The 17483-nt window shown below is 42.1% G+C and overlaps 1 protein-coding gene across 5 annotated transcripts in view; it reads left to right on the forward strand.

Moving 5' to 3' along the window:
* Positions 1-17483, forward strand: part of LOC132407702 (membrane-associated phosphatidylinositol transfer protein 2) — a 317765-nt gene that overhangs the window by 36803 nt on the left and 263479 nt on the right. For 4 of the 5 annotated variants that reach the window (XM_059994571.1, XM_059994565.1, XM_059994568.1 and 1 more), the window contains exon 2: positions 7971-8073. The exons of the other annotated variant lie outside the window; for it this stretch is intronic. The gene's annotated coding sequence lies outside the window, so the exon portion shown is untranslated. The remainder of the gene's footprint in view (positions 1-7970; positions 8074-17483) is intronic. 5 annotated transcript variants of the gene reach the window in all.

Here is a 17483-nt window from a genome sequence, read left to right on the forward strand (position 1 = left end):
CATGGGGGGTGGGTTGAGGGAGGCTTAAAAGCAAGGCTGTTTAGTTCGAATAAAGTTATCTTTGACTGCATTTTACTGACTGCGTGTAGCACACCGCTACAACGTGTTTTTATCGCTGGCTATCCAGAGGGGAGGTGCTGAAACGCTTTGTCACGTGTCTGGAAGAAGTGAAAACTTCCCTGGGCAGCAAAGGGCTCACCTTTCCTGAGCTGGAACAGCCAAAGTAGCTGGAAAATCTACACTTTATGGTAGACATGACAGCGCACCTGAACACACAACACAGCTCTTCAGGGGAAAGGATGTACAGCCATACACATGTTGGAGGATGTTTTGGCATTCGAGCGCAAGTTGCCAGTGCTTGCCAGAGATTTACAGAAAGGCACATTGTCTCACTTCCCCAATTTGAGAGAGTTCAAACAAGGTCACGACATAATAAATTTGGAGTATTTACATTCTGCAATCATCGCAATGCAAACATCATTTGGGAAACGCTTCAGTGAGTTCAGAGAGGAAAAAAACACATTATCCTTCCCGGTCACTCCCCTAAGCATCGATCCATCCCTACTGAATACGACTGCATTGGCAGGTGTGAGTCAACCTGATCTTGAGATGGAACTGGCCGACATAGCCGACAAAGACATATGGGTGTCCAGGTTTAGACGCTTGTCAGCAGACCTTGAAGATGTTGCCCGTCAGAAGGCCGTTCTTGCTCAGAATCACAAATGGAGTGATATTGAAAACCTCCCCGAACCGGACAAACTTGTATTCGAAACATGGAATGCTATCCCCGACATTTATGTAAACATTAAAAAGTATGTGCTTGGAGTCCTGTCAACCTTTGGATCCACATATGTATGTGAGCAGGTGTTCTCCAACATGAACTTTATTAAAGACAAACATCGCGCACGCCTCACAGATGACAGCTTGCGATCCTGTGTAAAGATGAAGGTGACGTCATACAGTCCTAATGTGCAGACGCTGTGCGCTGAGGTCCAGGAGCAGAAATCCCATTAACCAAGTATGATAAATATTTTAATTGCCTATTATTTTACGTATATTCATATTTTTTCATTGTTCAGTGAAATAGTCCTTTTATTTTTCAGGTTGACAGCTGGCTGACGTTATTTTTGGTTTGCTGCTGGCGGAAAATTTAAGCTTGGCATTTTTCATAAATACAAGAAGGACTCAAATAGACATTGAGTATTTTACTTAAAAGTAACCTTCAACCCAACGTCTTTTTTTCGGAGTTCAAAATGTTTTTGTTGCATGCAGAAATGTAATTTCATTTTCTCTGCAGGAGTTCATCGATTTCATAAATGCAACACATTATAGTTTGTTTATACATATCATAAAGGCAAAAAAAACGTATGCAGTGTTATTTCATTTTAAATGTCAAACGGGTTTTGTGGCTCCCAGTGTTTTCTTTTCTGTGGGAAACAGGTCCAAATGGCTCTTTCAGTGGTAAAGGTTGCTGACCCCCTGGTCTAGGGTTAAATCAGTGGCTGCTGAACAGCACGGCTCGAAGGGCTGGAAAGGCCTGTTCAGAATCAGGGTTTTAATATCACCACATATGTCAAGAAATTTGTTGACTTTGCAGCAGCAGTAGAATGCAATATGTAATTATAGAGAGGTAAACAACTGAATTATTGTAAAATAATAAGTAGTGCAAATATAGAAATAAAAAGTAGTGAGGTAGAGTTCATGGGTTCAATGTCCATTCAGAAACTGGATGGCAGAGGGGAAGAAGCTGTTCCTGAATTGTTGAGTGGGTGCCTTCAAGCCTCTGTACCTCCTTCCTGATGGTAGCAATGAGAGAACAAGGCATGACCTGGGTGAAGGGATCCTTAATGAGGGACACCACCTCTCTGAGGCACTGCTCCTTGAAGACGGCCTAAATACTACAAAGGCTAGTGTCCATGATGGAGCTGACTGTAGCTTACTTTGATCCTGTGCAGTCCCACCCCTCCCCCCCACCACATCGGATGGTGATGCAGCCAGCAAGAATGCCCTCCACAGTTCATCTGTAGAGTGTTTTTGGAGATAAACCAAATCTTCTCAAACTCATGAGATATAGCTGTTGTCATGCCTCCTTTGTAGCTGCTCAGATGTTGACACTCAGGGGCTTGAAATTGATCACTCTTTCTACTTCTGATCACTTGATGAGGACTGGTGTATAACCCCTTGTCTTACCCTTTCTGAAGTCCACAATCAGTTTTTTGTTTTACAGACATTGAGTGCAAGGTTGTTGCTACGACACCACTGGACTATCTGATATATCTCACTCTTGTACGCCCTTTTGTCACTATCTGAGATCCTGCCAACATCAGTTGCGTTGTCAGCGAATTTATAAATGGCATTTGAGCTGTACCTAGATGCACGGTCATGGGTGTAGAGAGAGTAGCGCAGTGCGCTAAGCACACATCCTTCAGGTTGATCGTCAGTGAAGTGGAGATGTTATTTCTGATTCATGCTGTATTTCTAAATAAATAAATTTTGTGAATGCTACTGTAAAATACTGCTGTCTTAGTGATAACGGAATATTACCAGAAGTTGTTGAAGACAGATGGCCCGATTGTGGCAAGCTGGAAGTAATTGGGGTTTGATTTGAAATGATGACGCCACTGTTAGTTAAGTAGTGTTTCGGAATTGTGATTCATATCTAGACTGAGGTCAGTAAATAGTCATGGTTTTGAATATCCAAGGAGTTTCATGAGTATACAATACTTGATCATCTTTCGTCATTCAGTGCTGAAGTCTCCATTCTTAATACGCACTTGGCTGAACTCTCTCACTTGATCTGAGGTCCCGATTTGCTCTCATTCTGTCTCTCTCTTGGGTCCCCACTTGCTACACCTCTTTCCCCACCCTCCAGCATTATTTCCACCAATTGTTGCAAGATCTAAGTGCTGAATACAGCAGTGGGGATGTTATGTTGACATTGTATAAGATGTTGGTGAGGCCTAATTTGGAGTATTGTGTGCTGTTCTATTTCTGGTTATCTATCTGCCGGAAAGAGATCAGTAAGATTGAAAGAGTGAGACTCATAGGTCTGTAGTTCTGCATTTTTAAAAACTTAATGAGATACGCCGCCTGCTTTAACCCTACCCTAATCATGGGACAATTTACAGTGACCAAAGAACCTACTTACTGGTACGTCTTTGGGTTGTGGGAGGAAACTGGAGCACCTGGAGGAAACCCACGTGGTCACAGGGAGAACATACAAACTCCTCATAGACAGCAGTAGGAATTGAACCTGGGTCACTAGTATTGTAAAGTGTTGTACTAACCACTGCACTACCATGCCGGCAGACACTGAACCTGTAAAGCTGAGACAAAAGGTCAAGAACTGTTTCCAGTCTCTGGAAGAGGAGATGCTGGCTGTTCTGAGGTGAATTAAGGTGGATAAGTCCCCATGGCCTGATGAGGTGTTCCTTGGGTCCTTGTGGGAGGCTACTGCAGAAGTTACAGGGGCCCTGGCAGCAATATTCAGAAAGTCTGTAGCCATGGATGAGGTGCTGCAGGACTGTAAGATAGCAACTGTTGTTCTGTTGTGTAATAAATGCAAAGACTAATACAGGAAATTTTAGACCAGTGAGCAAGACATGAATTGTGGCTAAATTATTGGAAGTTATTCTAAGGGACAAGATTCAAGATTCAAAGTATACAGGCAGTCCCCAGGTTACAAAGGAGTTCCGTTCCTAAGTCAGTCTTTAAGTCGGATTTGTACATAAGTCGGAACAGGTACATCTGGTATTATTTAGCGTCAGTTAGTCAAACGTTTGTCTAGTATATAGTATATATTTTACCTTTCTATGCATATAAAACACTCAAGAAACATATGTATTTCAATAATTAAACCACTGTTTTGCTTAGTAATAATTGTAGCTTTCATTGGGGCAGGGCCTTTCACACTTTATCCTTTAAAATTGTTCTGATCACTGACTGACTGTAGCATAACGCTTTTCCAATGACCGATGGCGTTTCACCTCTTTCCGATCGCTTTATTATTTCCACTTTATTTTCAGTCGTGATCGTTTTCTGTCAACGGAACAGAAACACTGCAGATTCAGCAGCAGCTGCAGGCAGCAGGACCTGAGCTCCCCTGGGTCCTAAAGTCCACCCGCACTGAGACAGTTTAAATGGAACAGGTGGGGGTGGTGCTGACTAGAAAAGGGAGTCAGGGTGAATCTTGCTTAAAAAAAAATTTAAGCCAAATACAAAGTTACACACTCAACAGAGTGTTACTGGCAACGTGATCGGACTTAAAATGGCGGATGGCATTCTCCTTCCTTGAGCTGACAAATTTTTAATATACCTGTAGTAGACTTTATGGCAGGGCGTTCGTAAGTACGAGCTGTCCGTAAGTTGGATGTTCGTAACTCTGGGACTGCCTGTATATGTAGTATATAACCCTGAGATTTGTCTTCCCCACAGACAACCATAAAACAAAGAAACAATGTTCAAAGAAAAGCATCAAATCTTAATGCACAAAGAAAAAGAACAAATCGTGCAAATGGCAAAACAACAGGTGAAAAACACAATATAAAACATCAAACCACGAAGTCATGGAAACAGTCCAGAAATATTCGGTTCAGCTCAGTTTAGTTCGATCTAGCGCTGTGTCGTTTGCTCCAGCCCGCCCTGATCAAAGTCGCACAAAATAGCAATAAATAAAGGAGCAGCCAGAAACACCCCATAATGTGAACTACAGAGACCAAACCACAATCCATGAAAGGACACAGGGCAAGTATTGAGACATACAGCCCTGATTAGGGGTAGTCAGCATGGTTTTGTGCATGGCAGGTAATATCTAACCAGTCTTATGGAGTACTCACCTTTCACCTGTAACCCATGACCTCTAGTTGTAGTCTCATTTCATTTTTCAATCTTTTTTATTGATTTTCAAATAAATAATATACAAATACAAATCAAAAGAGGAGTTTAACAAGTAGATAATATAAAAGACATATAAACAGCAATATTAAAGATAAAAAGCATATAATATCAAACTCAAATAAGTTAGCAGCATATATTATGCTGTTATATATACAATAGTCAGAGAGAGATTACAACTCCTCATAGCAATCGTAAAAAAAAGATTGGAAATTTTATTGATAGAGAAAGAAAAACCCCACTAACTAAACTAAAACAAAAAAGAGAGAAAGAAAAAAAAGAAAGAAAAAGAAAGATTGGGCACTTCAAATGAGGATAAACTTAATAAGGAAGGAGAGAGAAAAAAACCCCACATCTTTCCAGTCATCTCTGAACCTTCATGGACAAGGATATTCTCCAAAGAGAATAAAGAAAAATAAATTTAAAAAAAATTAAATCATGTGAAAATATTGAATAAAGGGTCACCAGACTTGTTCAAAATCAAAAGATGTATCAAATGTCCGGCTTCTAATTTTCTCCAAGCTTAAACATGACATGATGGAGGAGAGCCAATAGAAAACAGTGGGCGAGTTAGATTCTTTCCAGTGTAGCAAAATAGCTCTCCTAGCCAGTCAAGTTGAAATGTAGTCTCACCTAATCTCAATAGAAAAAACTTCCTGCATTTACCCTATCCACACACATAATTTTGCATACCTCTTTTAAATCTCCCTTCAATCTACTATGCTGTAAGGCAGGGATTCCCAACCTCTTTTGTGCCATGAACCAGTGGATCAAGGGTGAAAGGTGAAATATTTTAAAGTGAAGCTGAGGGGAACTACTTCACTCAGCGAGAGTGGTGAATGGAAGTTTAATTGCAATATTTAAGAGCGGGTTGAATAGGTACCTGCATGGATGAGAGTGCTATGAAAGGCTGTTGCCAGTGTGCAGGTAGATGGGAAGAGGTGGAAGTCCAAGCCAGCATGGACTAGATGGGCCAAAGGACCTACTTCCTGTAGGTCCAAGTTTAGTGGTGTTCTGTAGGGACTCTTACTGGGACCTCTACTGTTTGTGATAATAAAATATGTGACCTCATTAGAAATGTGGATTGGTGAGTTATTAAGTTAGCAGACAATACAATGATTGATATCTTGTGAATAGGTTGATTGCCGAAGGTACAGCAGCATTTAGTTCAGTTGTAGATACAGGCAGAGAAATGCCAGATGGAGTTTAATCTGGCCAAGTGTGAGATGTTGCACTGTGTCAAATATAGATGTGTAGTAGACGCTGTATTTTCTGTCTGTGTCAAGGCCTGGTATGGAAACACCAATTCCTTTTAACAGAAAATCCCACTAAATGTAGTGGATATGACTTAGTCCATCATGGGTAAACTGTCATAGGAAAGCAGCATCCATCATCAGGGACCTCCATCACCCAGGCCATGCTCTCTTCTCATTGCTGCCATCAGGAAGGAGCTACAGGAACCTCAGTACTCACACTATCAGGTTCAGGAACAGTTATTACCTCTCAACTATCAGGCTTTTGAACCAAAGGGGATAACCTCACTCAACTTCACTTGCCCCATCACTGAAATGTTGCCACAACCTATGGACTCACTTTCAAGGTCTCTTCATTTCATGTTCAGAATCAGAATCAGGTTTAACATTACTGCAATACTGTATATTGTGAAATTTGTAACTTTGCGACTGCAGTACGATGCAGTACATGATAATACAACCTGTGAATTAAAGTAAACACACACACAGTATATGTGTGCATGTATATATTTATATATAGACATATATAAAGTAGTTAAATAAGTAGTGCAAAGGGGAAAAATAAGAAATAAAAAGTAGTGAGGTAATGTTCATGGGTTTAATGTCCATTGAGAATGCAGAGGGGAAGAAGCTGTTCCTGAATCACTGAGTGTGTGCCTTCAGGCATCTGTACCTCCTTTCTGGGTGGTGGGGGTCCTTAATGATGGACACCACCTTTTTGAGCCCTCACTCCTGGATACTACGGAGGCCAGTGCCCATGAAGGAGCTGACTAAGTTTACAGCTCTCTGCAGCTTATTTTGATCCTGTGCAGAGGTAAACCCCCGCCCCCCCCATTCCAGATGGTAATGCAGCCAGTTAGAATGCTTTTCACAGTACATCCCTAATGATCAAGAATCTATCAACCTCTGCCTTAAATATATTCACTGACTTGGCATCCACCCCTGACTCTGGTAACAGATTCCACAGATTCACCACTGAAGAAATTCCTCCTCATCTCCATTCTCCCTCTATTCTGAGGCTGTGTCCTCTGGTCTTTGACTCCCCTACCATAGGAAACATCTTCTCCACATCCATTCAATCAAGGCCATTCAACATTTGATAGGTTTCAATGAGGTTACCCTTCATTCTTCTGAATTCCAGTGAATACAGGCCTAGAGCCATCAAACACTCCTCATAAGACAACCCTTTCAATCCTGGATTCATTTTCATGAACCTCCATTGAACCCTCTCCAATGTCAGCACACCCTTTCTTAGAAAAGGATCCTAAAACTGCTCACAGTTCTCCAAGTGAGGCCTCACCAGTGCTTTATAAGGCCTCAACATTGCATCCTTGCTTTTATATTCTAATTCTCTTGGAAACAAATGCAAACATCACATTTGCTTTCCTCACCAGACTCAACCTGTAAATCAACCTTTAGGGAATTCTGATTACAACATAGCTAAGATATATTGTATGCTATTGTGAGGTGATCATCAAACTGTTTACTCTGCCTTTTCCAGCAACTGGGCAGATCACGCCTAACCCGTGTTGCTGAGTTTCTCAAGGAGAAGTTTGATGAAGGGAAGGTGATAGATGAGATATGACTAGATGGGCCAAAGTGTCTGTTTTGTTCTGTTTCACTCTCTGACTCTAATTGATGAGAACGTAGAAAGAAGGAGTGGGAGGGAAGTTCAGTTTGAAGTCCAAGGGTAGGAAGATCTTGTGGACACCCTGACTGTCCTTGAGTTGGGATCTGAAAAGTCTCTCGCAAGTGAAAGATCTGTTTCTACTAAGACAGTGTGAGCGAAAGCAGTAATTGTGATCTCCTGGTTGATTTCCTCAGCCACTGTGTACCCGAGGGAGCTGTTGTGATGTTGAGGAGATGGTGATACCGCTCTGACTTCCTCCTGTTTCTTGGAACTGAATGAAGATTGTGTACAACGAGGGTAAGTAGTAATGCTCTAAAGACCTCCAGCTTCTCCTGTCAGCTTGGTTACAAGTTTGTGCTAAATAAAGGGGAAGGAGCTCACAGTTTAAAAGTACAAAGATTAGTTCCTCCAAGATTCTGTTCTATTCAATAATGTCTTCTTATCTTGGTTGTACACTCGATACAAAGCTTCATCAGTAAATACAATTGTGTGTAGTATACGCAACAGACTACATCCAGAGGCCTGACCAGAGCGTGATGGTTGCCCATTGAGTCATCAGCTGTTATGAACAAAAACCACAGGAGCAGAATTAAGCCATTCGGCCCATCAAGTATGCTCCACCTTTCCATCATGACTGATTTATTATCCTTCTGAATCCCATTCTTTTGCCCTCTCCCCTAACTTCTGACACCCTGACTAATCAAGAACCTATCAGCCTCTGCAATGAGTATACCCAATGATCTGGGCTCCAAAGCTGCCTGTGGCAGTGAATTCCACAGATTTGCTGCTCTCTGGTGAAAGAATCTGTTCTAGTCACCTTGGTTTTAGACTTTCTTCTCTGGACTGTGTGAAGCTGAACTTAAAATAATATCTGTTGTAATTAAAGTTAATATTTTGTGGACTTAATATTCTCTTATAAAGATAATTAATATATGTGCCTGGATGCCTTTCTTCAGACTATGGCGTTTTAAACACTTACTAGAAAGTCAGGGAAAGAAAGCAGGAGATTGGGGCAGAGAGGGAAATGGATTAGCAATGATGAAATGGTGGAGCAGACTCGATGGGCCTAAAGCCCTAATTCTGCTCCTACGCTTTATGGTCTTATGGCCTCAGAGGACCACAACTTTGTCATGGTTTGGAGGCTTGCATGCCTCAATGACTTGGAGATCTATACTGGGCTTTATGCTTTGGCTCTTGGTACAGTCACCCTTGTTTAACAGGTCAAAGTGTACAGGCCAGGCTAAGAGTGGTCCATTGGTCTTCTGGATTCAGGGGTTTAGCTCAGGGCTAACAACCCTGACTGGGAAAACAAAATTGTTATGGAAACAGCAATGAAGTTTCCTTTTATGTTTGAGTTTGATGGTATTCCTGAGTCTCCACCCAGGACTTGCATGGCTGACAGCAGTGAAGACCAAAAGGGAGTTACTGACAAGATGAAGGAAGCCCTGAACACTGCCAGAGATGGAGGACCTTCATTGCTGCCCTAAATGGCAGGGGTGTAACAGGCAGTAAGTAAGTAAGTAAGTCAAGGTCATAAAACAATCCCTGAATCTCTTCTTTTGAGAGAGTAAAGCTGAGGGATACCTTTATGGTCTTTAAAAACATCCAAGGTTAGTATTGAGTGGAAGCAAAAAGGTTTCCGCTGCAGGAAAATCTGTCATTATGTGATAGTCATCAGTAACTGTAACAGAGAAGAGAAGAAACCTTTAGCCAGTAAGTGGAATGTGGAACTTCTCCATCGAGAGTGGTTGGGAGATTAGAGGCAAGCACACAGAGGGAGGAAGGGAAGTCACAGAAGTTTGCAGGTTTTTTAAGTTATAAAATTGAGCAAAATGAATCTGAAATACAATGCAAAATAATCCACACAGTCAACATAGAATGATGCAGAGTTTAATTTTCTGCAGTGCCGATAGTAACTGCGCCTCTGAAATGATTGCGGTGGTGGTTTCTTGTGTTAGTTCTGGAAGTTTTGTTCATCACTTTAACTCCATTTATTGACTGACTGTTGCTTTCAGCAGCACACTGTTGGTTGGCACTGTTTTCTTCCCTGCCTACCATGCTTTCCCGTATCTATTATTATAGCCATAGAGGTCTACAGCATAGAAACTCATCTAGTCCATGCTTTATTAAGCTGAGTCTCATAGACCTGCACTGGGACTATGACCCTCCACGCCCCTCCCGTCCTTGTCTATTCCAAACTTCTCTTAAATGTTGCTTTCAAACCCACAGCTGCCATGTCTGCTGGCAGCTGGTTCCACACTCTCACCACCCTCTGTGAGTGAAGGAGTTCCACCTCAGGTTCCCCTTCAACATTTAACCTACAACCCACAGCTCTAGTCTCACCCAACCTCAGTGGAGAAAGCCTGCTTGCATTTACCCTATCTAAACACCTCATAATTTTGTATAGCTCAATCAAGTCTCTCCTCAGTCTTCTATGTCCTAAGGAATAACATCCTAGCATCCTAGCATCCCTTTCCTTGTGCATGTGTGTTCTGGGCCAATTCTCTGGTGAGACCCAGATATCAGTTAATGGTCAGTGGGACACAAACTAATGCCTGTCCTCATTTGGGGGGGGGGGGGAGTAATCTCAGTCTGTACTGCAGTCATTACAGTATTTTGGATTTGATGGTTTTTTATTGAGATACGGTGATACAGTGCAGAATAGGTCCTTCTGGCCCTCTGCAGCATGCCTCCCAGCAATTCTAGACTAATCACGGGACGATTTATAATGATCAATTAACCTACTAATTGATACACTTCAGACTGGGAGGAAACCAGAGCACCCGGAGGAAACCCACATGGCCACGACGAGAACTTGCAAACTCCTTACAGACAGCACCAGGAATTGAACCTGTCCAGTAAAGCATTGTGCTAACAGCTAGACTTCCATGCCACCCCAATCTTAGATCTTTTAATTTGAACCTGGCCAGGGGATCAAACCTGAGCCGTGACTGGGAAAACCTGTTCTGTTGCTGTTGATCAAGTTGTCACCGAGTTGCTGTTTATGAGAAACACTGCATTAAGAAAAGAATGAACTGGCGGCAGTCTTAAAGTACACGTGGCAATGAGGGAGTTTTTGATATTTTTCCTATATAACACATGTAGAACATAGAACAGTATGGCACATGATGTTATGCCAACTTTTTAAGCTGCTCTAGGAGTTGTTTGTCCGTTATGTCAGACGATGACAGGAGACCCATGTGGAAGAGTTTTTGAAGTTGAAAAACCATTGCACTGAGGCAGTTCCACTCTCTCGACCTCAGTGGTTTGAGTAGTCATCGCCACTGGGGTCTCTCCTGGTTGGAGTGGATGACCATGTCTTGTTCTGTGTCTTGTCATGCCCTTCGCTCTTCTCGGAGTGTTGCAGGACCACATGGCCATTGGATCTCACTGTAGATCTCATCCGCTCAGTCTTCTGGAGCTGACTTCACATCCTAGGACAGATGTGTTCCTATGAGATCCACCTGTCGAAGCAGGATACTGTGGTGTGGCTGCTGTCGCATGCAAACAGCTGGTTGAAGCCACAGGTGAGAACTGAGTGACTGGTGGGGCCCAAATATGAGGCAGCTGTCCCAGAAAGGACATGACAAGCCCCTTCACATGCTATATATCCCATTTCAAGCAAGAGAAAATCTGCAGTTGCTGGCAATACAAGTAATGCGCTCAAAATGCTGCAGGAACTCATCAAGTCAAGCAGTATCTATGGAAAAGAGTAAACAGTTAATGTTTCAGGTCCTGATGAAGGGTCTCAGCCCAAAACATCAACTGTTTGCTCTTTTCCATAGATGCTTAGCTTGCTGAATTGCTTCAGCATTTTGTATGTATATACCCCATTTACCTACTCGAAGATGAATCTAACCCCTCCTTCCCACATAGCCCTCTATATTTTTATCATCCATGTACCTGTCCAAGAGTCAATTAAATGTCCCTTATGTATCTATCTCTACCACCACCCTGCCAGCATGGTCTACCTGATTACTACTCGGTGTTTTAAAAAAAAAACTTACCTCTGATATCCCCCCCTTCCCCATACTTCCATCCGATCACCCTAAAGTTGCGGCATCTCGTATAAGCTATTTCCGCCCTGGGCAAATAGCGCTGGTTGTCCACTTGATCTGTGCCTCAGAAGATGTTTCTAAAATTATTCCTGTGCTTCTAGAGGCTATGAATAACACAATTTCCTGATTCAGTTACTTGGCTGAACTGCACAGGAAATGCATTTAAATATTTTTGGACGGATCTTAACTCAGTACTGAATTTGTGGTCTGATTGTACCTTGAATGTAGCAGCTCGCTACTGGTTAACTTGACCGTGGGAGGTTCATAAACACCAGAGATTCTACGGTTGTTGGAAATCTGGAGTGACGGGATCATGTCTGTTGCTGCGCAAGTGAAGCTTGGCTTTATAGAACACAGGTTTTACCAGTGAATTAGGCTGGAGAGTCATCCAGTTAGATTATACAGACATTTGTGAGTCAGAATCAGGTTTATTATCACCAGCATGTGCCGTGAAATTTGTTAACTTATCAGTAGCAGTTCAATGCAACACATAACATAGAAGAGAAAAACAAATAAATAAGTAAATCAATTACTGTATACGTATACTGAGTTGATTAAAATCATGCAGAAAACCAGAAATAATATAGATTTAAAAAGTGAGGTAGTGTTCAAGGGTTCAATGTCCATTTAGGAATCGGATGGCAGAGGGGAAGAAGCTGTTCCTGAATCACTGAGTGTGTGCCTTCAGGCTTCTGTACCTCCTTCCTGATGGTAACAGTGAAAAAAGGGCATGCCCTGGGTGCTGGAGGTCCTTAATAATGGACGCTGCCTTTTTGAGACGCCGCTCCTTGAAGATGTCCTGGGTACAGTTGGCCCTCCTTATCTGCGGTTTCTGCATGCACGGATTCAACCAACCACGGATCGGGAAAGCCCAGAAGTTCTCTCTTCAGCTCTCGTTGTTTGAGCATGTACAGACTATTTTTTCTTGTCATTATTCCCTAAACAATACAGTATAACAACTATTTACATTGAATTTACATTGTATTAGGTATTATAAGTAATCTAGAGATTATTTAAAAGTACAGGCAGTCCCCAGGTTATGAATGAGTTCTGTTCCTGAGTCCGTCTTTAAGTCAGATTTGAAGTCGGAACAGGTACATCCGGTATTATTTAGAGTCAGTTAGTCAAATGTTTTTCTTAGTATATAGTACTTATTTTACCTTTCTATGCATATAAGACTTAAGAAACATATGTTTTTCAATGATTAAACCACTGCATTGCTTAGTAATAATTGTAGCCTTCATCAGGGCAGGGCCTTTCACATGCTCCATTAAAATTGTTCCGATCGTTGACCGACTGTAGCCTAACACTTTTTTAATGACTGATGGCGTTTCACCTCTTTCTGATTGCTTTATTAGTTCTACCTTATTTGCAATCGTGATCATGATTATTTTCGTGAACAGAAACCTTACGGATTCAGGTCCTAATGTTCACCGCATTGAGACAGATTAATTAAAGTCCAGGGTTCCGCTGGGTCCTAAAGACCATCCTGCTGAGACAACTGCGATTTTTGGTATCTGTAGGGGGTCCCGGAACCAATCCCCCGCAGATAAGAAGGGCCGACTGTACTTTGTATGCTTGTACCCAAGATGGAGCCGACTAAATTTACAGCGCTCCGCAGTTTCTTTTGGTCCTGTGCAGTAGCCCCCCTCCCCCCCACCATACCAGGCAGTGAGGCAGTGTGTTAGAATGCTCTCCACTTTACATCTGTAGAAGTTTTTGAGTGTATTTGTTGACATACTAAATCACTTCAAACTCCTAATGAAGTACTTGCCTTCTTATAACAGCATCAATATGTTGGGAGCAGGTTAGATCCTCAGAGATCTTGACAGCCATGAACTTGAAACAGCGCACTCTCTCCACTTCTGATCCCTCTATGGGGATTGGTATGTGTTCCTTCGTCTTACCCTTCCTGAAGTCCACAGTCAGCTCTTGTCTTACTGATGTTGAGCACCAATTTGTTGTGTGTGTTGCTCTGGATTTCCAGCATCTGCAGGATCCCCTTTGTTTATGAAGTGGTAATTGTTTGAGGTTCCGAGATGTTTTTTCCAAAAATGGATGTACTTAAAAAAGGCTATTGATGGTACTGTGTAGAGGAAATTTGTTCCAAAAGCTCTACAGCTGCTATGATTTTCAAGTAATTAAGCAACTGTGAATTCTGTTGGTAGAATTCAGAATCAGGGTTAATATCACTGGCATATGTCGTGAAATTTGTTGTTTTGCGGCAGCAGTACATTACAGTACATAAGACTAAAAAAGACTAAAAAACTACAATAAGAAATGTACCTATTGTCTCTCCCTCTCTGTCCCCCTCTCTCCCCCTCGCTCTCCCCCCTCTTCCCCCCCTCTCCCTCCCTCTCATATTTATTTATATATATATAGTGTGGTTGTGTTCATGGGTTCATTCTCCATTCCAAAATCTGATGGCAGAGGGGAAGAAGCTGTTCCTGAATTGTTCAGTGTGTTTCTTCAGGCTCCTGTACTTCTTCCCTGATGGTTGCAATGAGAAGAGGGCATATCCTGGGTAATGGGGGTCTTTAATGAAGACATTCTTAATAGCATTACCTTTTGGAGATGTCCTCGATGCTGGGGAGCCTAGTGCCCATGATGGAACTGGCTCAGTTTACAACTTTCTGCAGCTTTTTCCAATCCTGTATAGTAGCCCCTTCCATACCAGATGGAGATGCAGCCAGTTAGAATGGTACATCTCAACAGTACATCTGTAGAAATTTGTGAGAGTCTTTTAGCATTTTCATTTTTCAATGGTTTATCATGTAGCAAATACTGTTGAATTGGGAAAGGTTAGCCATCAAAGTTTGAAGTATATTTACTATCAAAGTAACGTTCAGTCTATCACAATGCTTGGAAAGAGATCATACACATATCCCAGATGTATGTCGCAACCAAACTTTAGGATTACCATAGCTCTAGCAGATGTTTCTAGCAGACAATAATGCACAAATTCTCAGAAATCTGTGGTATTGTGAGAATTCTGCCAAGGAAGTCTGTGTGGATCCTGGACGTGTGCCTGTCACTGTAGAAACATAGAAAATAGGTGCAGGAGTAGGCCATTTGGCCCTTCAGGCCTGCACCGCCATTCAGTATGGTCATGGCTGATCATCCAACTCAGAACCCTGTACTTGCTTTCTCTCCATACCCCCTGATCCCTTTAGCCACAAGGGCCATATCTAACTTCCTCTTAAATATAGCCAATGAACCGGCCTCAACTGTTTCCTGTGGCAGAGAATTGCACAGATTCACCACTCTCTGTGTGAAGAAGTTTTTCCTCATCTCGGTCCTAAAAGGCTTCCCCTTTATCCTTAAACTGTGACCCCTCATTCTAGACTTCCCCAACATCGGAAACAATCTTCTTGCATCTAGCCTGTCCAATCCCTTTAGAATTTTATACGTTTCAATAAGATCCCCCCTCAATCTTCTAAATTCCAGTGATTATAAGCCTAGTCGATCCAGTCTTTCTTCATATGAAATTTCTGCCATCCCAGGAATCAATCTGGAATCAATAGAATGGGGACTTCTGGTCAACTCTTGCAGACAGAGCCTTTCTGCTGCTGGACAGTGGAGATTCTAGAGTTTAGCTTTGATTGGGGAGGAAGGCTACAGGGATGGTAAAGGAAGTATCCTGCATGTAAGTGCACAAGTTGCATTAATCTTATGAGGACTAGAAATATAAGAGCGAAGATGTGATGATGTGGTTTGTAAGATATTGGTCAGACTACACTTATAGAGTCATAGAAAAGTACAGCAAAGAAGCAGGCCCTTTGCCTCATCTAGTTTGTACTGAGCATTTAAATTGCCTACTCCCATCGACCTGCACTGGGACCATAGGCCCCCACATCCCTCCCATCCATGTACCTATCCAAACTTCTCTTAAACGTTGAAATCAAGCTGGCATGTACCACTTGCACTGGCCAATCATTCCACACTCTCACAACCCTCTGAGATTCATGTTCCACTCATGTTCCCTTAAACTTTTCATCTTTTGCCATTAACCCATGACCTTTAATTGTAGTCCCACTCAAGCTCAGTAGAAAAAACCTACTTGTGTTTCCCCTGCAGGCCAGGCAGTATCTATGGAAAATAGTCCTGCTGAAGAGTCTCTGTCTGAAACATCGTTTGTACTCTTTTCCATTGGTGCTGCCTGGCCTGCTGAGTTCCTCCAGCTTTTTGTGTGGTTTACTTGGACTTCCAACATCTGCAGATTTTCTCTTGTTTGTATTTACCCTACCTATACCCCTTATGATCTGGTATACCTCTATCAAATCTCCTGTCAGTCTCCAACATTCCAAGGAATAGAATCTTAACCAAATAACTCAGATCCTCCAGACCTGGCAACATCCTCGTAAATTTTCTTTGTATTCTTTCAGCTTGTTTACATCTTTCCTGTAGGTAGGTGACCAAAAATGCACACAATACTCCAAATTAGTCTTCACCAATGTCTTATACAACTTCAGTGTAACATCTTATCTCCTGTACTCAGTACTTCGATTTATGAAGGCTTATGTGCCAAACGCTTTCGTTACAACCCTATCAACCTGTGATGCCACCTTCAATGAATTATGTACCTGTATTCCCAGATCCCTTTGTCCTACCGCACTCCTCAGTGCTCTACTGTACACTGTATAAGACCTACCAACCCTGGTTTGTCATAGCTAAGTGCAAAACCTTGCACTTGTCTGCATTAAATTTCATCTGCCATTTTTAGTCCATTTTTCCAGCCGGTCCAGATCTCATTACAGGCAATGATAGACTTCCTCACTGTGTACTACACCCCCAATTTGATGTCATCAACAAATTTGTTGATCCAGTTAACCACAATATCATCCATATCATTGGTATTGATGACAAACAACAATGGACCCTGTACCGGTCCCTCTGGCACTCCACTAGTGATAGGCCTTAATCAGAGAGGCAACCATCCACTACAACCCTCTGGCTTTTCCCACAAAACCACTATCTAATCCAATTTACTACCTCATATTGCATGCTGAGCGATTGAAACTTCTTGACCAACCTCCCATGTGGGACCTTGTCAAATGCTTTGCTAAAGTCCATGGAGACAACATGCATTGCCTTGCCTTCATCCACTTTCCTGATAACTTCCTCGAAAAATTCTATAAAATTGGTTAGACATGACCACGCACAAAGCCACACTGACTATCCTTAATTAGTCCATGTTCATCCAAATACTTACTGTATATATCTAGTCCCTTAGAATACCTTCCAGTAACTTTCCCACTACTGATGACAGGCTCACTAGCCTATAATTTTCTTGTTTATTTTTAGAGTCTTTTTTAAACAGAACAACATTGGCTATCCTCCAATCCTCTGGCACTTCACCCATCACTAAGGATGATTTAAATATCTCTGCCAGGGCCCCAGGAATTTCTGTCATTGTCTTCCACAGGGTCTGAGGAAACACCTTGTCAGACCCTGGGGATTTATCCATCCTAATTTGCTTCAAGACAGCAAACACCTCCTTGTCTGTAATCTGTATAGAGTTCATGATGTTACTGCTGCTTTGTCTCACTTCTGTAGACTCTGTCTGTCTCCTGAGTAAATACAGATGCAAAAAATGCATTTAAGATCTCCCCCATCTGTTTTAGCTCCATGCATAGATTATCATTCTGA

Source organism: Hypanus sabinus, chromosome 18, assembly GCF_030144855.1.
Source record: "Hypanus sabinus isolate sHypSab1 chromosome 18, sHypSab1.hap1, whole genome shotgun sequence".
Classification (NCBI taxonomy): Eukaryota; Metazoa; Chordata; class Chondrichthyes; order Myliobatiformes; family Dasyatidae; genus Hypanus; species Hypanus sabinus.